A 20,209-nucleotide genomic window follows, 5' to 3' on the forward strand; every position below is an offset into this window, starting at 1 on the left:
CAGCACACACTCAGCTGGCATTTGAGGCAGAAACGGTATATACCATGACTGAATGGAGATGTCTCTTCTGAAATCACACACATCTGTCCCCTGGTCTGCTGCAGAGCACCATATGGCAGGAGTATTTGTTTCAATTCAGAGTCATGTGGAAAGTAAACTAAGCCTTCTCAAGCATTTTCATTGAAATGTTGACACTTCCTTATTCAGAAACTTAGGCAACTGGTGTATTATTTTAAGTTCTTGCAGCTGACCCTGAGTGATGTTTATGCTGGATCATGTCCAAAAGGTATTTTGTATTCTGATCAGATTTTCGTGAATGAAAAGTGTTGAACAATAAACTGTGCTGCCTATTAAGACTGAAACATTGAATCCAATGTACAATTTTGAGGTGCCATAAGACATGTTTAGTTTTCCCCCAGTATTTTGATTTATATTTTTTTTAACAAATGCTATACAAACACGCATTGGCAAAGCCAATAACTTGTCAATTTCATTGTAAGGGTGAGACTTACTGGGTTTGCCAATGCGTCTTTAACATTTATTATAGTGTAACAAGGTGTCAGCATAAACATTGCTATGTGCCCAGACCTGTAAGAATGAACATGTTTACTACTGTACTAGAACCAGTGTATGGTGGCTATTAAAAAAAAACCTTTTTAGTGAGCACACAGTGCATCTTGTGGAAAGAGTGTGATATATTTCCCAATAACACAATTTAGGAACCACCCATTGATGGCCTCCTCTCAAAACATTGTCCCATTTCCCTAAAGAATCCAAAGAAAGTGCTGACAAATATCAAGGCCACCCTAATCCCACTTACAAGTAAAAAAAAGCAAAAAAAGCTCTTTAAGTTTAAGTGGGAAGGGTTCTAGAAAATACGGTTTTGTTTGTCTTACAATTTCTTGAGTGTTTACATGATCGTATCCTTAAAGGATATACAATGCATCCATCCTCAAGATCATTGGCTATTGATCTGCACTCCCCTATTGACTCAACATGATAACACTTGCCCCACAAGACCATCTTCAAAACCTAGGAGCCCAATAGTCCTTCTACGTACCAGTGTATCAGTATTGTTAGAAATGGGATTTCTGGATGGCTAGGGCATGCGCCTAAGCCAGGCAGAAACCACCACTCTAGACAGGGCAGGGGAGTTACAAACCGACAGAACAGTCAGGCTTATTCCAGAGGCAATGTGTAAAGCATTTGCGCAACACACGCACACAGCAGCGACACACCACAAAAGAAACTCCACACGACATCAAAAATAGCCTTTGTATTATCCATAAAATGTATTAGAACATAATCACATATATACACTGTGCCACCTGGCACTTGGTATTACTTTACAGGGATTATATACACTCCAGGGCCAATCGGGCTACTGTCATAACCTTCAGATCACAGTTAGTGAAAAAAATCAGTAATCACTGGTAACAGTGCACTTAGCAACAGCTTAGGCATACAACCTAATCATCAGCATTTTTTAGAAGAGCATATTACCCATGATGCCCCTCTTAGGCGTAACTATGCAGTAGGTTATGCATACACAACATCATCACTGGGGATGAACACCCCATATCTTTACATCAGGAGAAAAGCTGGGGGGCAGACCCCTGAATCGCCAGCGGCCCTGAACTATGTTGAGCACCAACACATAAGTCGCCGTGCCACCAAGCACGTACCCTGAGCACATTGGGGGCTTTGGCACTGCACTCCTGTGCTTAGATCAGGCCAACACATAGGTAGCCACAGCCTCTCTCAGGGAAGCATCCTTAGTCCCTACAATAAAGAAAATGCCTCCGTTGGCAGGGAGACCTCACAGGGTCCCCCACATCATCAACTAACGCAAGGCTCAGCTGCCGTCCAGGGTACTGGAATCCCCACAGAGGTACCCCCCTACCCAGTACCTTCACTCCTCATTGATCTCTCCTGTGAGACTGGCCGCCCTGCATGCCCCGCCTCTCCCTATAACAAGCGGAGGGAAGCAGGAGGCTGCAGAAGGGAGCCCATGAGGCTCCAAATCTTTCCTGTGGCCCCAGGACCAGGAAACCCACGGGGCTCTGCACTTCCTCAAGAGAGTCCTGCCCAGGATCAGGCACCTTCCGACAGACTTCCTTACTCGGACACTCGTGGTCAAAGTCCCCGCCACCGGTCAGGCACATTCCTGCTTTGCCTGACTTCTGGTGTGGCGGCGTGGCTGCTCGGACCGCCACACGTAACAGAAAATCACTTTCTCCTGGCACCAAAATGCAGAGTAGGCTCCCACCAACGATGTCTCTGTGGCCACTTCCTGCTGACTTCTCAGCTGGTGAGCCTGTGCCTCAGGCTCCAGTGCTAATTTCAGCCCTCAACCTGTGTCTTTTCAAAGATGAGAGCCAGCAAAACACTCTCCTCTCCAGGGCCAGGAAATCAGCAAACACATGCAGTGCTCCGCCTGTCTCCCGATTCCAGATACCAGCAGGGAGCAGGCAGAGCTTCTCTTCCAGGGAAGGGGCAATGGCAGAGCTGGCACAGGCAGGCCAGCACACTGGGTCTCCCAGGCAGAATAGCAGACCCTTCAACTGCCAAGCAGGGCAGCAGGTCAGTCCCCCTGCCGCGGTTCCACCTGGCAGTCCGACAGCCTGTCGGCCACAAGACCCAAGTAAGCCACCAACAGCACACCAAACATGGGGTCACAGCCCTAATATTTATACTGCCAATGTCTTTGTTCTCCCCATGGCACAGGGCTCTGTGCCCGGTCTAAACCAGTTCTGGGGGCACTAAAAAATGTCTTTACAGTGCACAAACACCCTTATTGTTAGTGTAGGCTCTGGCCCCAGACCCACCACAGGGGTGCGGAGCCAGCATTGTGTAAGGCAGGCCCGGTCCTATTCAGGCCCAGGTGCTACTCCTCCCACTACTCCAAATGCAGATCAGGCCTATTCAGCCTAGAGCTGACTAACCTAGCCCCTCTGGAGCCATTGCGCCATCCCCAGCTCCTGTCATCCAGAGCCAGACATGCAAAACACAACAGGCAGGCACAAGGACACATAGCACACAGAAATGCCGACTTCTAAAAGTGACATTTTTAGTGATAATAAATCTGCGAACACCATTATGCAGCATTTGTTACCACTATTCCAAACATACCAAGTTGACCACGCTACTCCTCTCATGTCAGGAATTACCACTGAAACACATAACAGGGAATCCCCAATGCATTCCTATGAGAGGGCAGCCTCACAGTAGTGAGAAACCAAAATGGCTGTTTGTCACCACCAGGACATGTCACACAGTTAAAGCACATGTCCTACCTTTTACCTACAGCGCACCCTGCCCATAGGGCTAGCTAGGGCCTACCTTAATGGTGCTTGATATGTAGTAAAAAGGCAGTCACAGATGTGGCACTAGGCCTGGGCGAAAATTTTGTTCCGTTCGCGGAAATTGCGATAATTTGACATTTTCGCGTTCCGCGGAGAGCGCGAAAATGTCAAAATTTCCGGTTTCCGCAGCTTGGCGATAATTTGTTTCTTGCTCGCGCTGTAAAATAATACATTCTCGCGCGCGCGCGATCGCCTTACCTGAATCCCTGCGTTCGCCAACAAGTTTTCTTGATCCGGTCGCGTTCTCCATGAGATGTTGTATTGTTTTTAGCCATTTGCGCTTTCTCGCGACAGTTCGCGCCCGCAGTGACGTCATGTGTCGCGCGATCACGTCTTTCTTCTCGCGATCATGCACCGCGAGACAACTCAAAACAAGATGGCCGCGCCCACAAGCAACCACATGGGTAAGTTGGCGACCAGCAACCATGCAGAAAATCTCGCGAACATGCGGGAAAAAAACTTCCGCATCTTCGCGATATTTCCGCTTGTTTGCAATCATTTTAAACATTTTCGCGATAATTTGCGAAAGTTAATTTCGCAAATTTCGCCCACCCCTACGTGGCACCCATTTAATGTGCCATGTCACAGCGGCAGTAAACTGTGTTCGCAGGCCCTGCAATGGCAGAGACTTGAGACAGGTTTGAAAGGCTACTTTGGTGGGTGGCGCAAGCAGCGCTGTAAGCCCACCAGTAGCATTTAATTTAATGGCCCTGGGTATTTGAGATACCACTTTACAATGGACTAATGGTAAGTTAAATATGCCAAACAGGTGTGGACCAAACTTACCACGTTTACCATAGAGAGCACATGCACTTTACACTGGAAAGCAGTGATAAAGTGCCCAGGATCCTAAAACCACCAACACCAGGTAAGAAAAATGCCAGGAGGAAGGCATAATGTTCAGGAATGACCCTGCAAAAAGGGCCAAGTCCAACAAGTATTAATCTGTTTCTATTCACCTGAATTTGACTCAACAATTCCAGTTCCCATGCTAAACTCCTCACATTGACACCAGTCTCTAGATAAGAGGCATGCACTTCAGAATGCACTATATGTTCTTCATTGCCAGCAAACTGCAATTTATTTTTATCATCATGGGAGCATCAAACAACGGAAGAGTCAATCACTGGCCCCAACTTCACTGCACAGGCTCGGAGCATTTCTCCATACTATACCCACCAACCTCTATTTTCAAATATACAAGGAGATTGAGGAGCACAGCTATGAAATCCAAATCAAAAACTCTTACATGTGACTTTTATATGAACCTAGAGACTAAAATGACTAAGACTTATCTTTTCTTTACAATCAGCACAGAATCATGATTTGACACATTTCAGTCTAAGCTCACCTCATATAAGCTCTCAGAAATTCAAGGTGACCAATGAAAAGATGCTACATCTCTCATTGCACCCTTGAAATCTTACAGTTAAATCAACAGTAATGGGGCACTCACAATTAAAGCAAATGTTATGAACCTGCTGGTCTTTCAAGAGATCTACAAAATTCTCTTGAAAAAAGCAAAAAATTGAATATCCTGTTTACCCAGTGCTGACCTCCACTGCTAATTTGCAGAACCTCCAACCACTTCAGTAACACCAGCACCCTTTGCATCCCCCACAAACCAACCCACACTTACAGCTTTCTACCTCTACTTACACCCACCAGTCCTATACAAAACCCCTCCCTTAGCTCAGCTCTTACATTGAATACCCTCAGTGCCACTGGTGAAAATGACCCATCCCCAGTGTGGACTCCTGACCAGAAACTTGGCCTAATCAATGTCCTGTAACCTTGAGACCACGTCAGGATACCCATTACTTCCATACTGAATCTGCCATTAAGTTGCCCTTTTTCAAGTTTCGGGCAAAGACATTGATTTGGGCAGATTTCAAGTCAGAGAGATGGTGCTGCTGCTACAGCACTCTACAAATCTAGAACGCTTGTAGAGGCCCCTCCACCCACCTCCTGAGGTTATACACCAAACTCCTTACTACTATCCATTATTGGGGCCCTGTTGGTGAAGTGACCATCTGTCCTGCCACCTCATGATGCTGCAGCACAGATACCTATGGACCCCAACCCATGCCTTGATGCCCTCCATTTGCGTTACACCAGTACAACGACCTACCCATAGCCCCTTACTAACCCTGGGCGTAGTTCGCGTATTAGCGCTAAGCGTAGCTATGCGAAGTGCACTTCGCACTGCGCGAGATACGTGTAGCATTACGTGAACTGCGTAGTGCGCTGTTCGCGATGATTGCACAGTGCCGGATTCTTATCTGCACTGTGCACTGTTTCTCATCACGAGCGGTCACGAGCATATGCGACCACTCGCAATGAGAAACCTGACCTCCCTGCGTTGAGAATCTCGCCGGGAGGTTTATTTTCCACGCTCGCGATCGGCATCTTGATGTTGCTGATCGCGAACGAGGAAAAAGTCTCGCCAGGATGTCATTTTGCTCGCTCGCGGTTGCCAACTTGACGTTGAGGACCACGAGCGAGCAAAAAATGCCAACTACGCTACGCGATTTTACACTGTGCAACGTGCAATTTGCGTAGCGCGAAGTAGCACAAACTACGCAAACTTCACGAGCGTAGTGTAGTTGTCTACCCAGGGTTACCCCTTACCACACTATGTATCTACCGTATTTGGGAGGTACCCATATGACAATAAACCAATACCACACATGATTGTCTTGACGTGCTTTTGTGTATGTGTATTATGTGTCCCTTTGCTCTCTTGTTGCTCAAAAACCAATAAAAAATTAAAACGCTAAGACATTTATTTGCTTAGAGTCCAAATTGTCCTAGACTCTCTCTGGAGGTATTGACCATTTGAATACCTTGCAAAATAAGAAAGGGGAAAATGGAAAGAGAGAGAGAAGACATAGGGCACTTGGTGTCACAAGTCAGTATTGTGAAACCCATGGTGGAGTAGCATCTGCTTGTGAATTAGCTACTTTACTCACTCTTGTGTTATAGATGGAACAAAGGATAAATAAGTATAAGAAAGAGGTAGAGGCCAATAAGCAGCTAGTATTTCAGTTTGTCAGTTAGATTCTGGCGTGAACACCACAAAGTCCACAAGCTTACATGAATCACAGAACGATGGTGAAGTCATGAGAGCTGATGGTGTCTAGGATACAAGCGTTGTTCCCCGGGATGGCCAGGTATGGGAGACCAGGAATCACAGCAGGTAGCTGTGCTCCAGCCACAAGGAGATATGACAAACAGGAAAGACATATAGTGAAATATAGTTAAGAGCTACATGATGAAGTTGGGAAGGGGCGAAAACAACAAAGGTAAGGTATGTAGGTTTGTTTGGACTAACTATGTGAAGTGTTGTTCCCCAGGATGGCCATACATTGGAGACCAAGGGTCATTGCTGATAGCTGTGCTTCAGTCACAAGGAGAAAAGAGAAACAGGAAAAGGCAAAGAAAGTAATCTATTTAAGAGCTATGTGAAGGAACTGGGAAGGAGCAAAAACAACAAAGGTAGGGTATGTAGGGTTGGTTGTGGGTGATTAAATAACCTCTCCCCGTATTGACCTGTAAGTGTATTGCAGCCTGGAAGTTTGTACCGCTCTGAGGACTGCAGTCTAGATTTTTCATTCTCCATTGCTCAGTCTTGCAAAGCTTCCATCCTCTTCCCTGTCCTGTGGTTCAGAAATTAATTGAAGCACAACATGTTTACCACTTAACCCCATCCCTCGATGCTTGGTGATCAAACTTACATTCCAGCTTCATTAACTAGAAAGGACACCTTGCATTTCTCATCAGACATTTTCCAATTACAAGCATTTTGGCATTTCTGTTATCCTACTGTGTTACTAAAATGTATCCACCCACAGCAACTGATCCCAAAGCATTACTTGATAATCTTTTGCCACAATCTGTCATCTGCTATATATGCTCTGGCTCGCACCAAACCTGCAATGTTGAAGTCGGTCCCTAAATCCAAGAGCTTGTGGTTTATATGTGTAGTATGGATTTAGAAGAACTAAAGCATACTAACCAAAATCTGGAATGAAAATGGGGTAAATCTTAAAGCAGAGAAGCAAAAGCCCTGCAAGAAACACCAATGATGTTACTACAAAGCCACTGAAAGACCTAAAACGGCACATTTCTCCAAGTATATTCCTCAACAAGGAAAATGTGATTGATTTACTTTCTGAAACAAAAAGCTTCTGGTGAACATCTAAAAAAACATAAGCATTTCTGTCTAGCTCTACCATCTTCTCAATCTGGGACTTCTGATTTTTCTACCTCTTCTTCTGAATATGATTCAATATTATCAGATAAACAGAGTGATAGAGTTGAAATTGATTCTAAGCAAAAGTATATACAAAAATAAGGTGCTGCCAATCTCCAATACTTAAGAGAGAGTTTGGGTATTCCAGAAGTAGATTTGCAACTTAGCTCTAGTAGACTCTTTCATCAATTTGAGAAATAGTCAATGTTGAAAGCTCCTCTATATCCAGCTATGAAGTGTGTAATCTTACATAAAAGGCATGATTTGGGTTGTGTGACCATCCTAAAATTCATGTGTTGACTTTATCCTCTGGAAAGTGCACAGCCAGAATTAACTTTAGTTCATTCCATTATGACCAATTTGGTGGGCAGATCAGCCATGACTCCAGAATATACTTTTCCAACTAAGGGGCCGATTCCGATCCTGGAAAAATTTTCTCCGTACGAATCGTATCCGGGTTTTTTTCCGTTCGAATCGTACAAATACCGTACAAACTGGCAAGTACAATTCGCATGGGAAAAAATGCATACAAATCGCATTGGGAAAATTCCCCCACACGTCCTCGGGTCGGAAAAAGTGTCCAACACGTCCCTGGACGATTTTACGTACGAATCGGAAAACTGAAGTCCGAGCGCGCAAGTACCATCCATCCCGTCCGTCCGATTGTACAACCGTATGGAAAAAACACCGCACGGGGCGAACTTCAATAGCAACCATGGAGACATGGGCCCGCATACGCGCCGTGCCCCCAGCACCCCTGTGTATGTCCGGTGCGGACCCCCACCCCCGTATGTACGGTGCGGACCCCCATCCTACCCCCCGCGTGTACGGTGCGGACCCCCACCCCTGTATGTAAGGCGCGGACCCCCAGTGCGTAGTGCTGGGGGTCCGCGCCGTACATACGGGGGAGGAGGTCCGCACTGTACATACGGGGGTGGGGGTCTGCACCGTACATACGGCGGTGGGGGTCCGCACCGTACATACGAGGGTGGGGGTCCGTGCCGTACAGACGGGGGTGGGGGTCCGCGCCGTACATACAGGGGTGGGGGTCTGCGCCGTACATATGGGGGTGGGGGTCCGCACCATACATACGGGGGTGGGGGTCCGCGCCGTACGTATGGGGGTGGGGGTCCGCGCCATACATACGGGGGTGGGGGTCTGCGCCGTACATACGGGGGTGGGGGTCCGCACCGTACATACAGGGGTGGGGGTCCGCACCGTACATATGGGGGTGGGGGTCTGCACCGTACATACGGGGGTGGGGGTCCGCACCGTACATACGGGGGTGGGGGTCCGCACCGTACATACGGGGGTGGGGGTACGCTCCGTGCATACACGGGGGGGCTGGGGGTATGGCGCGTCAATCCGCGGGGGGGGCTAGGGGTACGGCGTGTCTATCCGCGGGGGGGCTAGGGGTACAGCGCGTCAATCCGCGGGGGGGCTGGGGAAACGGCGCGTCCATCCATGGCCTGGGGGGGTGTTCGGCACGTACATACGGGGGCCTGGGGGGTGTTCGGCGCATACATACGGGGGGCTAGGGGGGTACGGCGCGTACCGGGCCCCCAATTCCACTCGCATCGTGGCGTACTTCGCTTTTCTGGCACTTTTTGGGTGCCGTAAAAATATTGCCGTCCGGACTGCTGTCGGTTCGAATCGTCCTTCCTGGTTCGTGACACGCAGCCTGAATGCGTCCCGACATCACGTCGGCACTTTCCCGGATCACATTTGTATGTATATTTTCGTCGGTCGGTGTTTTTTACGATTCGTACGGAAATGGTGTTTCCGTGCGAATCGTACTTGCATGTTTGTAATGTTTTTTTCCCGGGTACGAGTTGGACGGAGAAAACGCTCCGACTGACGGTTCGTACCCGGTTTTTCCAGGATCGGAATCGTCCCCTAAGTCTGAGGACAGGAGTGTAGATGCTGCTCTCCATCACGCATATACTGGCTTAAATATCTCTGCCTGGGCTGACACTTATGTAACTTATATTTATCAGTACTTAATCAAGCACTAGAATAGAGGCCTGTATCTTATTAAGGATGGTCTGGATTGCACCAATTTCCTGGTAAAAAAGGAAGTACAAGCAAAATGTGTGTTAGATATTTCTTTTGATGGTCTTAGATCCCCCCGTTTGGCTGCAGACAATCAGTGGCAGCTAGGTGCTAGCCCTGGGTGAGAGATTAGACAGTGGAGGGCATTCAAAATGCCAACATAACAAAACTCCCTTTTATAGGCTCTAAGCATTCTGGCCAGGCACTAAATGAAATGCTATATAGGTAATTCAGAGTGTGCAAACCTTATATACCAATATATCTAAAGTAAGGACAGGTGCAATTCCAACCGCCATTACTATTGCAAGAATGGACACAAATGCAGAGCAGTGCCTCCGTCCAGGTAGCCTTTGTTCTTTTCTACAGGTATAGTGGGATTTTAAATTTCCCGGGGTACAGAATAGAGTTTTTGGCAACCCCTCCAAAGACCAGGTTTAACTGCATCTCCTTGTCTCCAAATCCTATTCATCAGTCTGCCTTATGAGCATATCTCAAATAATGGGGTTGGGTAACTGCCCTTACAGAAATATGGTGAAGGTGCATTCTCACATTTTCTTTTTGGGAAAGAGGATAGTAGGGTTGATGATGATTAGCAATCTGCTGTAGGTCAAGCTGTATATGTCCACAATATATTTCAAAATGGAAATGTTGCAGCAAATCATTCACCTGCTTCTCGCAAGTGAGCTCATGACCTTCCTGGAACAGGAAGATGCCTATATACATGTTCCTGTATATCCAGACTGCTATAGATAACTATAGTTTTCTGTGGAAAATCTATATTTTTAGTTCCAAGTTGTACCATCTGGGCTCAAGTCAGCACCATTTGTCTTCATCAAAGTGCTAGTTTCTTTTGTGCGTTTTCTTTATTAATAGGGAATATCAATTCACCCATACCTCAACAACTGGATAATTCATGCAGGGTTTGCATCTCTAATTCAAGTTGGGTGTGTAAAGTTCTCCAGTGACATGAATTTCTTATCAATCTGTCCAAGCCTTACCTCACCCCAAGACGAAGGTTACAGTTTATTGATACCCAATTTCTGACCGGTCTGGGTGAAGTTTTTCTTCTAGAAGCCAGGGTCTATTTTTTTCTCTTTTTAAGGGATCATGTTTATAGTGGCTTAAGTGGTGTTTTTAACTTTTTCACACAATCGATTGAAATAACCAGTTTTTTTTACTTTTTAAATATTGGAACATATGCACTTTATATTGTACATGTATATGTGGCCTCATTGCAATAATTTTAATTAATTGTGCAATAAACGTTATCTATCTATCTATCTATCTATCTATCTATCTATCTATCTATCTATCTATCTATCTATCTATCTATCTATCTATCTATCTATCTATCTATCTATCTATCTATCTATCTATCTATCTATCTATCTATCTATCTATCTATCTATCTATCTATCTATCTATCTATCTATCTATCTATCTATCTCTCTATCTCTCTATCTCTCTATCTATCTATCTATCTATCTCTCTATCTATCTATCTATAAGCCAGGATGGTCTCTCTACAACCTCACTTGTAGTGCAAGTTGCCCACCGGCTGAGGTTGGCCATGTGCTAATATGGTTAGTGTTGGTCTTTTGTGCAACTGTCGGGCTTCTGGTCTTATTTTGTACTGTCCTGGTCTATTGCTTCCTGGGTTTCTTAGGTGTTCTTGTTATTCTACCAGCTACTTCAAATTGTGTCACATCTAGTCCAAGACTGCATCTTAGAATTTTCTCTTATCGTTTTTTTTTCTGAATTTGCATTCCTCCAGTGTTCTTCTCGAGGCTCCAATCCCTTTGTTCTTGAAGACATACACCAGAATTGTCTGGTGGTTGTAAAAGGTCATTTTACCAAACAAATATCTCTATGTCTCCCCCTGCACTCATTCTTACTTGGGTTCTCTCTCAACTCAGGGTCGTTGGTCAGAAAAAGTACTATGCACATTTATGATTTGGAAATTACTGACTGTTGTCCAAACTCTCCATATATTTTCCACCTCTCTGTAGGGTCATTCTGTGGTGGTATGAAAGGACATTGTGGTTTCCAAAACCTTTGTGAACTGACAGGGAAGGCCCAGGTTTAGAGAAATGGCATGAGTGACAATCCAGATTTGCTCCTGCACAACAAAGAATCTTTTTCTCTAACACCTCTTGTTATCAGGAGTGTAGACAACTGGTTGGCAGACTCCCTCAAGAAGATGCTGACCTTATCTCAGGGTTCTGGCTCTCCTGTTCGATTTTATTCATCGTAAGCCATTGATCCAAAGTCACTTATTTGCATCTCTTTGCCTCAACAGTCAATGCCTTTCATTATGTGTTCAGCAGCTACTACCCAAATCCAGGAGCAAGGGGCATGAACTGTCACCTATGTACTGAACAAACTACTCTCCTATATGCCTTCCTCTGTGCTTATTCTTAGAGGCATTGATATGGAGAGAAGAAGTTATTGTCCTGTTGATCGTCACATTCTTCAGAAGGCAGATGGATGGGTAAGTTTACCCTACTTCACCAACTTTCAATAGCTACCTCATTAGTTTTTCTCTGTCTCTTTGTTCTCTCAGGTCACCAGTATTCTTCTGGAGCCTTCTCAATAACCACAAATCTCGGTTTTGTAAGCTGAGAGGGTGGGGCTCCAATTTCACAGCTTTCTCAAGGGATTGCTGCAACTGTCCAGACCTCCAGACATCTAACTTACATTAGTCACCATTACATCACAGACATTACATAGTGAATACAACTACATCATGGTTCTTTCCATTAGGAGTACTTTTCCTTGTAGGTAATATTAGTATATATTCAGATATATTTTTACATTTTTATATATATTTAAAAATATATCTGTATGTATATAATTGGTATCTAATGTCATTTAAAATAATTAAAAGAAATTATTTTAAAATACATTGTTAAATGTTATCTTATGTTATACAGTTGTAATTAATAATTATAATTTAATTGCATTTAAATGTATTTGTATAAAATACCCAACATTGACCCTTTAAATTCACATTATTGCCCCTATACACTACCATTCTCTGAGTCCTAAAAAAAACCCTTACCACCCCTTGGGACTACCAAGCCCTAAGCCCTAAACTCCTTCCTACTCCTATACACTACACATCGGTAAACCCTACAAATTCCTCACTACCACCATAAACTAGTCATACCTGTACTATAAAAGCTCCGAACAACCCCTAATGCGTACTCAAACCTGGGCCCTGAAAACTCTTTAGTAACCCTATACAGTACCTATCCCTGAAACATAAACATACCTCACTGCCTATGCACTAACCCCTACATCAGCCCAACGTAATCCATACTTTCACTATATATTACTCATCCTTGAGTCCTACAACTCCTTACTACCTATGTGTACTACAAGTCAATAAGCCCTAAAACCTCATTTTCTACCCCTATACACTATCCATCCTTGAGGCTGTAAAACTTCTTAATACCCCTATACATTATTAATTCCTACACCCTTAAAACCCCTTACCAATGCTGTACTACTTATCCTTGAGCCCTCCTTATCACACCAGTAGACTACCATCCCACTCAAATTCCTTACCATCCCTCTATACTACCCATTGGTTAGCCCTAAAAACCCATTCCCACCTGAGGTACTACCCACTACAATCCCTAAAAACTCATTGCTACCCCTATACCCTATCCATTCTTGAACCATAAAACCTTTTGCTACCCTTATAACCTACCCAACACTGACCCCTACAACACTGTATGACCCTTATTCAAATAAATCCCTAAACAATAGAAAGCCATTACTACTTCTAATTAAATTCAATATCATTAAAATCATTATTCCATATTGTATTCTAGATTTTTAAATAGTTTTGAATTAAGAATTATATACATTAAATAACTGAAAGCACAAATACGTAAAATTAATTTTATCTAATAAGTACAATTAATTTTACTGAATTATTGCACGTAAATATTTTAATCTATTAATTTGTATTTTTTTTTACAGTTAAGTGCATAATACCAAATTAATTTTACTTTCAATTAATTGCATTTCATTAAAATTAGAATTAAATTACCATTACATTTTTTAAGTGTCCTAACCTTAATAATATATGTGCATGATGGTATATGTTTGCTAAACTTAGCACACCTAAAGTTAATGTACCTGAGAAGTAAAGACTTGTAATGTAAAATACTGAAGACTTGCCTGTGATGTAATGATTCCTGAAGTAAAAACGTTGAAGCAATGACTCCTGATGTAACTATCACAATGTAATTGTAAGATACCATCTAATTCTTTACGACTGCTCTCATTCAAAGTCCTTTTCCTAGTACCCATCACTTTGGCCCAGAGATTAGGTGATTTATAGTGTTCACTGTCTTTATGTTTTCTGTATTGTTTAGTCCTTAGACATGGTTTGAGGTCTGTTCCCGAATTTTCTTTACATTTTGAATGTTCCCAGGACAATATCTTGGCTATGTTGTTTCCAGAATCTTCTACTTCTAAGGAGGTCAACCTTCATACTACTGATGTCACTACCAGCTGGAGCTGGGATCTGATGGTAGTGGTGATTTTGTCTTTCTTGTTAAAAGGTCCTTTCTTTTTATCTCTACATAAATAACCATGATCTGTATCAACCTTTTTCTAGTGTGATTTTTTTGTTACATTGAAACAGCCCAGAAGCGTTTTTTGGGTAAATCCTTACATTGTAAGAACTGGGACAAGGTATAGATGAGGAGCTAATGTTTCAATTAATTAGTGATAATTCCATGACTTCAATTCCATTAACCTCATCCAAGTCCTTACATCAAACACACCCTCATGGTGTGGACGTATGACTTTAAACTATTTGGCTATTGTCTTCGATAGTTTATCTAGGAGCTTTTTCTGGATATGCCGCAGGTTTAGGGTATTTAGATCGTAGTGGGTGGAACCTCTCCGGTACAAGGACTCAAGCCTCTTTTTTTAATGAGGTGGGCAGTGGGGTGTCTGTCTAGGTGGTATATACACCTCACATTGCAAGGATTGGTATGAGGTTGATGAAATCTAAGTAATGATATCACCGGTAAGTAATCAAAACAATCGGCGGTACCCAGTGCCAATTGCCGATGCATGGGTGTTAGCAGTGAAACAGCCTAACATATGTGTTGCTTAGAGTAAAGAGGATTGGACAAACAGGCCCCAAAAGCAAGCAGACTGAATGAAAGGGAATTTAAAAGAAGCAGCAGAACTTTCTCAAGTGGGCAACTCATGAATCAGTGAAAAAGCTCAAAGAGAACAGTGCACAATTGCAAGTGTGAAGGCAGGTATGGGTGATCCAATACCTGAGTTGATAGTAAGATACATTTCTAAAAGCAGAAAGTTCTTGCCAGAGTTAAAGAGTGATACAATGAGTAACTCGGTGCATGGCCATGGTTTTGTACCAGTAGACCCATGCCAGCCAGCACCGTACACCAAATTAACAAAAAACAGAGCAGTCTACTTTGCGTGGGTTAACTTAGAAGGTTGCTCTTGGTCCTTGGTTGGTCTTTGTAAATCCCCATGAGGGTGGAAGCAGTTATGACAACCTGTGACTTAGCAAGGATGCTTGGCCCTCAATTAAGCAAGGTATAAGCCACTGCTTCATAACAATATAAAGCCATGATTGAGTTACAGACAGCTCTTCACAATACTAACCCTTAAACCGGGCCCTGGGGCACTGCACCTGCAGCACAATGAGTATACCTCCTGAAGCTGATCCACGCCATTCTTTGGAATAGGTGTGAGGAACCAGTTCATTAGGAGGTAAAGTCTATGTTTATGTTAAAGAGTGTGTAGCCTTTTTGGACACATTCTAGACTGTAAAATAGTGCAGGCACACAGCCAATAGTGCTTATTTCCTTACATTCAAATGAGGGGGTTCACACTTTACAGTGTGCAGTTGCATACATTGCTAACATATTTCAACAATTTTTTTGTGCTGCAAAACATAGGTCTGCTAGTAAGCCATTTTTACTCTTCAGTATTTTCTTTAAGATAGAATTTTGAGCCGGTGGAGATCTTCAAGTGTCAGCCTGGTTGTATGCAAAGGAATGATCAGGGTAAAAGGAAAAGTTGAAATCCAGCTAATGTGAGGTCAATAATGTTTCCCATGTATTTTTGCCTCTACCTCCTGTATTTTTGACTGTGTGGGGGGCTTCGTTTTTGCTGGTTTAGATACTCTGGGCAATTTACCACTGCTGATCAATGCTAAAGTGCAAATGCTCCCTGTGTAAATTGTGATTGTCATTGATTATCCCTGATTAGCATATTTCATTTACTGGTAAGTCCCTATTAAAGTGCACTATGTGTGCCCATTTCCTGTAAATCAAGTGCTACTAGTGGGTATGCAACTCTGGTTGTGCTATCCACATGAGTAGTCCTGTAAACTTGTCTCAGGCCTACCACTAAAGTGTCTGTGAGTGCTATGTCAAACTATATGGCGGTGGCAATCCGCCCGCCAATTACCACCATCCGCCTACCATTTCCCCATCACCACATTACGATGGCTGGGTGGACCTCGGCAGACAGAAAGACTGTCCGCCAGTTTTCCGCCGGTCGACTCGTCGACCAGGCGGAAAAAGGGCATGATATGGTGGCGGTGTCTGCAAGACACTGCCATCCATATCATGATGCAGGCTGAGATATGCCTTTCCATGGCGGTGTTGCCGCCATGGAAAGGCAACCCGTCTTCTTAATTGGGGGCCCGTTGCAGGCCCCCGGGGTGTTGGGGGTGCATTTGGGGTATATTTGCATGCACAAGGTGGCAGGCACCGCGCGGTGCCTGTCATGTTGTGCATTCAAATGCACAACATACATTTTGTACCTTGTGGCCGTTGCTGCTTGCAGCACCGCCCGCCGCAATGTATAAAATGCGGGATGCGCCCCCCAGTGTGGTGGGCGCATCTTAATTGGTATGGCAGGACTGCCGCAACAATGGCGGGCGGTCCCTTTTGCCGTTGTGGCGGCGGGTGCACTTTGTCCGCCCGCCCTCGCACTAGACCCCTTTGTTCTTCTATACTTTTAGAAAGTAGGCATTTTCTTGTTTAACCACTCTTGTGCCTCTGCCTGCCTGTGAAATCAATGTCTGGTTTAGACACAGGGGCCTGTTTGTGCATTCCCTCTAGCCATTTACACAAAGGGAGTTAAGGTGTGCCCTCATATCCTGATGGCCCATCACCAGGCTGATGAGTCTTCCTGAGCTAGAGTGATGGGAGGAGCTGTCACCAGCACCTGAATAGGATTGTTCCTAACCTCTCACAATGCTGTCTCCATTCCCCTTGGTGTGTCTGGAGCCAGGATCAAGCAGGACAAGGACTTGTGTAATACAAATAAAGTCCTTTGAAGTATCCCTACTGCAAAGGCCAAGAAGGGTATAAGTATTGGACTTAAAACCCAGACTTTTACAACACTTCTGGATCAAGAGGACCCTGCAATCAATCAAGCAATCAATCCGAGAATTGTGAAGTGCGCTATTCACCTGTGAGTGTCTCAAAGCGCTGGGGGGGGGGAGGGGGTGCAGAAGAAGAAGAATTGAAGAGCTGTCAGGAGAAGTACTTTCCCTTTGCTGAATGTTGCTTTTCTGGTTAGCCTGCAGTTGTTGCTTCTGTCTGTGGGCAGTGGAAAGGACTGGACTTTTACTCTTTTGTGTGGTGATGAAGTGCTTGTCCTTTGTCATGAAGTGCATTAAATGTAGCTTTAGTTGTCAAAAATGGATTATCATTAGTGTTGTTTTGACAAATCAAAACAACACTTTTGGAGCCAAATTGTGCATTTGTTAATAGGCATATAGGTAGAAATTGAATTTGCCTGACTGACTTTTTGCAGATAGCATTGTTTTAAATATTTCTCTGGTGGCTCACTAACTGGTGTATTAGAAAAAAAAAATTATTTGTATTCAACCTAACTACCACACAATAGATTGTGTGAACCCCTATGCGTCACTCCTGCACCACACAACGTGGTGCAAAAGGGACACAACTTAGAAATGTGATTTATAAAGCAACGCAAGGCTATCTTACGTGGCCCTGAGTACCTTCATAAATCTTAAGTAATGCAACGCATCTCAAATCAGTACTTTGCTTTATTCTGCACCGGGGAGTTGTTACTTTTACTTTTGCATGGGTGTTTCCATTCAACATTCATGGATTTTGACACATTCTCAGATTTACCAGAGGTAGTAGACCTAGGAATGCGCCAAAAACCTATGTCCCCCCAGAAAAGGTGTAATAAGGACAAATATCTTTATTTCTCCTCATTGTTTCCTCTTTGTATGTGTGTTGCATTCTGCAGCACACATACAAAGAGGAGAAAGCCTTGGGCGATTGTTTTTGTCCAGGAAGGTGCCCCTTCCTGCACAAAAACAATCCTCCTTACAATGCAGACACTCTTGCACCATGGTGCAAGGGTGCCTACTTTGGTGCTAGGCAGCAAAAAGGGTGCCAGTGCAGAGGAAAAGGCAGGAATGCGCCGTATTGACTCAAACACGCTGCATTCCTGATCTTTCTCTGACATTCAGCGCAGCAAGGTGACTGCTGCGCTGCGCTGTGCTGTACTGCGTGACTTGGCCATAAATATGGCCCTGAGTCTTCACACAAAGAGTTGACTAATGGGAAGTTTCACAGGGATCCTGGTCTTGAACAAAGTTTCAGACCTCAGCTGGTGCTCCCTTTTGGTGGCTGAAACATGTAAATCCAAGAATAAAAGGGACCCTTTTTGTCCAATAATGCTTTTTATCCTACCGTAGGTGACATGAATGGAAGATTGGCATCTATCATAATTTCAAGAAAGTTTCTTTTAGATCCCACTCATTCCTATGAGTGCAACCTCTGTAGAAATATGGGTAGTACTGCATATGCAAAGGAAAAGTTCTTTTAATAAGTGTTCATATTGATGAAGCGGAAATTTCATTTCAATTGTAGGGGTGCATTATAATCACACATAGAGTGCACATGGATATAATCATTTGTTGTCGTAACGTGAAGTGTTAGAATTTTGAAACATATTAACATGGAAAGTGATGTATTTTAGGCCATTGGCAAGCAACATGGAGAAGCAACATAGAAAATGAATATAACTCGCAGAAAAATGAACGTGAATAACTTGTGTTATGCAACTGACAAATGTACAAATGTACACATACTGATATGCTTATTAATTATGTAATTTCATACGTTGGTAATGGCATTAGTTGGAATTACATTAACGTCATGTGAATTCGTAAAGGTTTCTATGATGCTTTCTTATGCTGGCTATCATTTGTAGGCCTGAAATGCAAGTCCCTGAAAACTCTCGCTTTAGAATTAACAGTTTAAATTTCATGTGTGCTGTGGAATTTATTCTTTCTCACGTTTTGTGTTGCAGGTGAAGAAGCGCTCTAGTTAGCTAGAGTAATATATTTTTTTATTAGTCAGGAAAGGAGAGAAGATGTTACAATTGTGTGGTTTGAGATGATAAAGGAAGGTTGTTGTATATCACACAGGAGAAGGCCTGGTAACGAAAGACAAATTGTATTAAGGAAAGAACACCGTTGTCCCGTGGAAAATCACCTTCAGGATTGTACCCAGAGCAGATGTCATGACTCGCACTGGATCCTGGAAAGGCTACCTATGAATAACTTGTCGTTTGGAGTAGGGAAAGTGGCCACTTCTTCTTTTGCCTTCAGAGCGAGAGCATCATAATCTGAGCTCTGTAGCTTTATGCTGCATGACCCATTGATCATGGAGAGACTTCTTAGGAAGACTACATGTACTGACACCTTTTATCCTTCTTTCTTAAAATGATTAGCTGAGGCTGTCACTTCAGTGCGAGAGTAGGTATAGATTTAATGCTTTTCACTAATCAACCATCGATGCAGGGAAACTTGGATTCATGCTTCCTGATTTTCTCTATCTTACTTCTTGAACTGATTGTATTGGTTATGCTACATCACCTAAATTGGATATGCAGATCTGGCTTCAAGCTAATTCCTATGTATTTCTACACTCTCGTATTGAGGTGTCTTTATGTTAATTTATTTTTGGCTTTGTAATAACCCAAACTATACCTTAAGTAGTTGTCCGTGGTTACTATGTGTCCAAGAGGATAATTGACTAATTGATTGTCCCCCTAATGACTTTTCCCTCCTTTACATTTTCATTCTGTAAAAAAGAACCACCGGGTTGTCACTCTAGAACAGGTCTAGAACTTCTGGGCCCAGCCCTTTCAATATATTGGAGCCCCTGAAAAGCACTAAAAATAAACAACTAGGTTAAGAGTAGACCAGATGATAAGGCATGCTATGGGTGTCTTTCTTCCCTAAAACAAGATGTCAGATGGTGTGACTCAACTCCAGCGACGGTTCCCTGGAGTGCGACAAGTGGGGCTGAGGTGGTGTGAGGGGCCTGCATACACTCGCCACATACTCTTTTGCAATATTGTCAGGGGATGGGCTGCCAGAGTTTACACACCTGAAGCCCTCCAGCTTCCCCTTTCCTGAGTGAAGCATGCTGCTGTGGAAGCAGTTGGCAGAACATAAAAAAATCCAGGTGCAGAAT

Source organism: Triturus cristatus, chromosome 5_1 (assembly GCF_964204655.1).
Source record: "Triturus cristatus chromosome 5_1, aTriCri1.1, whole genome shotgun sequence".
Lineage (NCBI taxonomy): Eukaryota > Metazoa > Chordata > Amphibia > Caudata > Salamandridae > Triturus > Triturus cristatus.